General features: G+C 36.6%; 1 long non-coding RNA gene across 1 annotated transcript; it reads left to right on the top strand.

The window, feature by feature from the left end:
- The first annotated feature begins 1,820 nt into the window (after nucleotides 1–1,820).
- Nucleotides 1,821–5,336, top strand: LOC135078755 (uncharacterized). The gene is made up of 4 exons (XR_010258657.1): nucleotides 1,821–1,927; nucleotides 2,508–3,233; nucleotides 3,710–4,460; nucleotides 5,092–5,336. It is a non-coding gene; the product is annotated as an uncharacterized LOC135078755 (long non-coding RNA).
- The last annotated feature ends 2,075 nt before the right edge of the window (nucleotides 5,337–7,411 follow it).

Genomic DNA, 7,411 nt, shown 5'->3' with positions numbered 1-7,411 from the left:
TACGTATGTATGTATACTTACTTACTTACCTACAAAACGCGGAAAGTCTTTGAGCCTGAAAATGTCGTCATTTGCTCGCGAAGTGTGGCCAGTTCATTGATTTTTATGGAATCCCGCCAAGTTCGCGTGACGCGAGATGTTTGTTGTTTTATTGCTATTTTGTACGGAAATGTTTTATTTTCACGTTTGCAATCTAGCTTCGGAACCTTTGTAGATATGTATATTCGCTCTATTTTGAGATCGAGGCGTTTTTGTTATTCCTTTGGTTCATGAATATCGCAGATTAGCAGAGGTTCTAGAAAAATTGGTGGTTGATCTTCATAGAGTTATAGAGAGATGCCAGTTAATGCGCTAAGTTCGAAACTCAGTGTCGCATTAGAAATTTTATTCACGCACACAGTAATTAAAATATGTGCTCATTATCCAGCGGCATCAGTACTCAACGTTCGAATAATCTTAGTACTACGCAAGCAATGTAAACATTATGACATCGCTGCTGTCATCATTGCATTCGAAATGTGTTCTGTTTTTGGGCATATTGCACCGGCCACGCCCCTTTGCCACATCTCCCTTTAGTTTCTGTGATCTGTGTTGAACTTCCAGAGTTCGCAGTGTAATGTAGAATTTTTATCTTAATTTGCTGACATCTAGGTCGGTAAGGTAGGTTAGGTTACGATAATAGACTTATAAATAATTCCTGTTTAGCCCAAAGGTTAACTGGCCCATTAGGCATTCTCCCAAGGGCATTAATTTCGCCTTACGCACCAACTATTTATTTATTTAAACTTTTAGCACATACATACATACACTGCTGCACTGTGGCGGACTTAATGCCGGATGACATTATCTGCCAGTCAACCACGGGTCATGCAGAAAGACTATAAGGCATGATAAATAAATATAGCCAATGAAAATGGCAGAATCGAGCGAGAATCTAGTGAATAGTGCATTTCTTTCCACCGAAAATTCGTGTTTTTTTAAATTAAATTTTGATTAAAAACGGTAGGTTAAAATGTTAATTCAACGTTAAGTTTTCCTCACACTAGTGCCTAAAAGGTAGAGTCGCCAACTTGATACATAAACAATGGTGTAAAAAACAAAGTATAGGATTCAAGACAGGATGTTTATGTTCTACCGTATAGAATCCTAAATATTATAAATGCGAAAGTTTGGATGTTTGTTACTCTTTCACGCAAAAACTACTGAACGGATTTTGATGAAACTTTACAGTATTATTGTTTATAACCCAGAATATCACATAGGCTATAATTTATGACGATATGACAAACTAAATTTCACGCCGGTGAAGCCACGGGCAAAAGCTAGTATTAAAAAAATATGTGCTCAATTAACAATTCGAAGAGAATTGTTGAATGAAGTCTTTCGAGAAACAACTGTTATTTAATTTTAATGAGGTCCCTGCATTGTAGCGCAAAGAAAAATATCATTATACATAATATTAGGACCTACTTAGGTACTACATGCGGGCTGGCCGTCGGCCGACTCGAGATCCGAGAAACGATGGTTACGCTAGTTCGAATCATCATCATCATTTCAGCCAAATGACGTCCACTGCTGGACAAAGACCTCCCCCAAGATTTTCCATAATGAACGGTCCTGCTGTTCGTTCATAGCTAAAAAAATTCTGTTCGGGAAATATTATTCAAATGAAGTATTTTCACGCGTACAAAGTCGCAGGCACAGCTAGTCTAACATAATTATTATCATAATGTTAATGATTAATAGTCTAATTTTAGTAATAAACTTTAAAAAACGATGTTTCATATTCGAGAACTAAAAAACTAGTCTTGAATCCAGGTGATTTAAATTTTAAATAAACAGGTGATTTAGGTATAAATAGTGCCCACTTCGAGTCTTCACTGCCATATTATACTGCAACTTGGAAAAAGCCGCGACTATGATTTCTGTAAGTGTTCGATTTTATTCTTTATCCTATAATATTGTTGAAATAAAGCATTAATCAAACCTCACCAAAGCGCTCTTTCTTCGGAGAGCCGATGTTTGAAGTTAGGGAACTCATTGTTTGTCGTTGGACATTTTAGATTGCACCATAATAAACTCAGTAAATTATCATTATTGTCATCATCATTTCAGCCATAGGACGTCCACTGCTGAACATAGGCCTCTCCCAAAGGTTTCCATAATACCGGTTGGTGCGGCCTGCATTCAGCGCCTTCCTGCTACCTTTAAGGTCGTTGATCCACCTTGTGGGTGGACGCCCTACTCCAGAACCTTGCTGCCCCATCGGCCGTCAGTTTTGCGTACTATGTGCCCTGCTCATTGTCACTTCAGCATGCTAATCCGTCGGGCTATGTCAGAAACTTACGTTCGTTTAGGGATATCCTCATTTCTGATTCGATTTTGTAAAGAAACACCGAGCATAGCCCTCTCCATAGCACGCTGTGCAACTTTGAGCCTAGAGAGTGAATTATATTGTTCTAGCTAGTCCATCATAATAATAAAGCAATGATCGTCTCTTGTTCCAGAAATCTACACTCCTGACATGCGTGATGGTGCTGTGCGCTATCCTGACGTACGCCTCTGCATTACCCGAACCCGGACGAGTCCCACCTGTAGTAGCCGTAGCGTCACTTATAAGGCAAAACGTATAAGGCGAAATACTTGGTTACAAATTGTTTATTTAAAAATACAGTTTAATAATTCATGCTAAAAGAAACATAATATGTAGGTACCTGCATTAATTTAAAAAAATAAAGTTACAAAATACACATTAAAAGTAATAATATTAATGGTTTTTTTATTCAGTACCAAATCCTTTTTACTAAATTATTATCAACACTTAGATATAAATAAGCTCATCCCCAAAACACATTACCACTCCTTTCCGTCGCGCAGTCGGGTAAAAAGTAATTATAGCAAAAGATATAACATCACCCTGCAGCCAATAGGGGCGGAGCAGTTGAGGAAAAATGCAAAAACGGGAAATATTGTTCAAACTATTTTCACGCGTACAAAGTCGCAGGCACAGCTAGTCTAACATATTATCATAATGTTGATCACTAATCAAATATATTATCATAATGTTAATGATCAAAGTCAAATAGTAATAAAAGTTTTAAAAAACTGTTTCTTATTCGAGAAATAATAACCAGTCTTGGATTCAGGTGATTTAGGTATAAATAGTGCCCACTTCGAGTCTTCACTGCCATACTATATACTGCAACTTGGAAGAAGCCGCGACCATGATTTCTGTAAGTGTTCGATTTTATTCTTTATCTTATAATATTGTTGAAATAAAAGCCCCATCATTTTAAATCAAACCTCACCAAAGCGCTCTTTCTTCGGAGAACCAAAGTTTGAAGTTAGGGAATCATTGTCGTTGGAGATTTTACATTGCACCATAGTAAACTGAGTAAATTTTATCATGCTTTGCAATAATTATTATTGTCATCATCATCATTTCAGCCATAGGACGACGTCCACTGCTGAACATAGGCCTCTCTCAATGGTTTCCATAATGACCGTTTGGTGTGGCCTGCATCCAGCGCCTTCCTACCTGTTACCTTTACGTTCGTTTAGGGATCTCCTCATTTCTGATTAGATTTTGTAAAGAAACACCGAGCATAGCCCTCTCCATAGCTCGCTGTGCAACTTTGAGCCTAGAGTGAATTATATTGTTCTAGCTAGTCCATCATAATAATAGAGCAATGCTCGTCTATTGTTCCAGAAATCTACACTCCTGACGTGCGTGATGGTGCTGTGCGCCATCCTGGCGTACGCCTCTGCATCACCCGAATTACCTCCACCCCGGACACTTATAGGAGGGCATACAGTAGGATAAGGAGAACTATATTATTACAAATTATGTATTAATAAAAATACAGTTTAAATAATCATGCTTAACGAAACATCTGTACCTGCACCATTTTCAGAAATTAAAGTTTACATAATATAATTAACAGTAATAGGTATTATATGGTTTTCTTATTCACTACCAAATCCTTTTTAAAAACTATCATCAACACCTGGCACATGTACCTAAATAAGTTCATCCCCAAAGACATTACCACTCCTTTGCATCGTGCAGTCGGGTAAAAAGTATGCAATTAACTATAGCAAAAGAAATAACATCACCCTGCAGCCTATAGACAGATAGAAAGTATTTATTTCTCTCAAAACAGGTTTCATTTTACAGTTTATCAATAAGAAAAATGTTGCAAAAACGGGAAATATTATTAAAACAGATTAAATCTATTTCCACGCGTACAAAGACGCGGGCATAGCTACTCTAACATAATATTATCATAATGTTAATGATCAAAGTCAAATTTTAGTAATAAAGTCTAAAAAATATGTTGTTATTCGAGAACTAAAAAACCTGTCTTGGATCCAGATGATTTAGGTATAAATAGTGTACACTTCGAGTCTTCACTGCCATACTATACTGCAACTTGGAAGAAGCCGCGATTATGATTTCTGTAAGTGTTCGATTTTATTCTTTATCTTATAATATTTTTGAATTATAAGCCCCATCATTTATCAAACCTCACCAAAACGCTCTTTCTTCGGAGAGCCGATATTTGAAGTTAGGAAGTCATTGTCGTTGGACATTTTACATAGCACCATAAAAAAACTAAGTAAATTAACATGCTTTGCAATAATTATTATTGTCATCATCATCATTTCAGCCATAGGACGTCCACTGCTGAACATAGGCCTCCCCCAATGGTTTCCATAATGACCGTTGGTAGCGGTTTGCATCCAGCGCCTTCCTGCTAACTTTATGAGGTCGTCGATCCACTTTGTGGGTGGACGTCCTACTCTGCGAACTCCAGAACCTTGCTGCCCCATTGGCCGTCAGTTCTGCGTACTATGTGCCCGGTCCATTGCCACTTCAGCTTGCTGATCCGTCGGGCTATGTCAAAGACTTACGTTCGTTTAGGGATCTCCTCATTTCTGATTCGATTTTGTAAAGAAGCACCGAGCATAGCCCTCACGCTGTGCAACTTTGAGCTTATTTATAAGGCCTAGGCTCTAGGCCCTAGAGTGAATTATATTGTTCTAGCTAGTCCATCATAATAATAAAGCAATGATCGTCTCTTGTTCCAGAAATCTACACTCCTGACGTGCGTGATGGTGCTGTGCGCTATCCTGGCGTACGCCTCTGCATTACCAGAACCCGGACAAGTCCCACCTAAGGCTACGGAGACACTTCTAGGAGCCCATATAGTAGGATAAGGCGAACTATATTATTACAAATTATGTATTAATAAAAATACAGTTTAAATAATCATGCTTAACGTGCATCATTTTCAGAAATTAAAGTTACAAAATATAATTAACAGACATAGGTATTATATGGTTTTCTTATTCAGTACCAAATCCTTTTAATAAACTAGTATCACCAAAACCTAGACCTAGCACATGCACATTTTTATAAGCTCATCCCCAAAAAAGTTCCATCACAAATCCTACCTACTTACCACCATCACCATCCAATATTTTGTAACAGATAAAACTAATATCCATTTCACTATTGAAATCCGGTTTTACCGGACATGACATTATTTGATAAAACCAACAAAAACAGTAGGTACCTACACAGTATAATATAATATGGGTGGCCAACCGGTCGATCGCGAATATTATCTAGTCTATCGTGGCAAGGCAAAAAATACTACATGATTATGTAGGGTAATTGCGCCGGTTTTCCGTCCAGCTCCTGTTTTCGTCCATTTGACCGACTTGCCACAAACAAATACGGAAAATTAGAATACAAACCTAACTTTCCGTGCAAGTTTGGACTTGTTACAATCTATAATATCTAAGTAACAGTTCTGCCTGCATGAAAATGTAATTTGACAAGTAATAACTCCAAAAAACTCTACGGAAGTTGCTGCTGCACACAGGTGAATGGAAAACGTCGTCAACTTAGAAAAAAAACGTGCCGGTAGGGAACTTTCATGGTATGTTTAATTACTGTTTTAGCTACTTTACGTAATGTTTTTGGCACGTATGTCTAATTATTAGCATAATGAACACTATTTTAAGGGTTTATTAAAGTTTTTGTATAGAAATACTTAGATAATTAAGTGGACTAATACTAGCATAACAATTTTGCAAGATTTTGGTTTTCGTCCACGTGGACGGAAACCCTGACACCTAGTTAATATTTTTATTAATAATCATTTTACTTCAATGGATCTACAAACAAAATACAATGTTTTTTCTTCCAATATGATCTTTATTGCTATTACATTAAACATTTTAGTTTACGTCCACTTTTTAACAGTGATAAACCCATAAAAACCGTTAAAAAGATGTGGACGAAAACAAAAAACAGCTTTAAACGTTGTTGTGTTTTCGTCCATGACGTCATGAGCAAGCACTGGGGTGGACGAAAACCAAAATTAGTTATTCCTGTAGATTAGTTTTCGTCCATTTGTCCTTCGACCTATTGCAATATTTTCCTAAATTTAGGTAAGAAACTTATTTAAATCTTTTTGATATCATTTGAAAGCTAACAAAATTACCTTTCAAATGATATACCACAATCCATAGTTACTGTATTGTAGAATTGGTTTTAAGTTAATAATTCAACTGCACCCTTTTTTCTACACAGTGGTCGAAAACTAGCGTACACTAGGACGAAAACTGATTTTTTTGGACGAAAACTAGTGAAATCGCCTCTTTTGCATAAAATATTTTTTATAAAAAAACCCGTGGTATTTACTTATTGTCATATAATATTAACGTAAAGTAGACTATATAAGGACTAAAATGGCATATGATACATATGAGTAAGGGTATTTTAAGATATTCATTTCGCATCACAAAGTTGGCAACTCCGATAATTGGACGAAAACTAGCGCACTTACCCTACTAAATTATGCTGTTCCATTTGAGATTTCAAGAAGTATGTAAGTGTTAGATCGCCCAGGGTTTCGTTAGTAAACAGATCGTTGGCCACCCCTGGTATATGTATAATATCTACTGTGGTAGGTACCTACCTAATTGATATTGCCGTACCAAATACCCATACGTTGTTGGTATTCTATTTGCCGATAGTACTATGTTAGTAGCTTTTTATGATCGATCGAATCAATGATATTATGATAGAAGCCCAAGAGACGGCTCTCTTTTCAACCGACTTCAAAAAAAGGAGGAGGTTCTCAATTCGACCCGTATGTTTTTTTTTTTTTTTTTTTTTTTTTTTTTTTTCTATGTTTGTTACGCGATAACTCCGCCAATTATGAACCGATTTGAACAAATCTTTTTTCAGCGTATAGGTAATACCTCAAGGGTGGTCCCATTTAAATTTAATAATAAAAAAAACAACCCCCAATGGTGGAAAATTGGGGATGAACTTTTTTATACACAATATCTCCGCCGATTATGAACCATTTTGAACGATTATTTTTTTGTTGAA

This window comes from Ostrinia nubilalis, chromosome 15 (assembly GCF_963855985.1).
Source record: "Ostrinia nubilalis chromosome 15, ilOstNubi1.1, whole genome shotgun sequence".
Lineage (NCBI taxonomy): Eukaryota > Metazoa > Arthropoda > Insecta > Lepidoptera > Crambidae > Ostrinia > Ostrinia nubilalis.
Note: the sequence above shows the minus strand (reverse complement) of the source record. Positions and strands in the feature narration are given on the sequence as shown.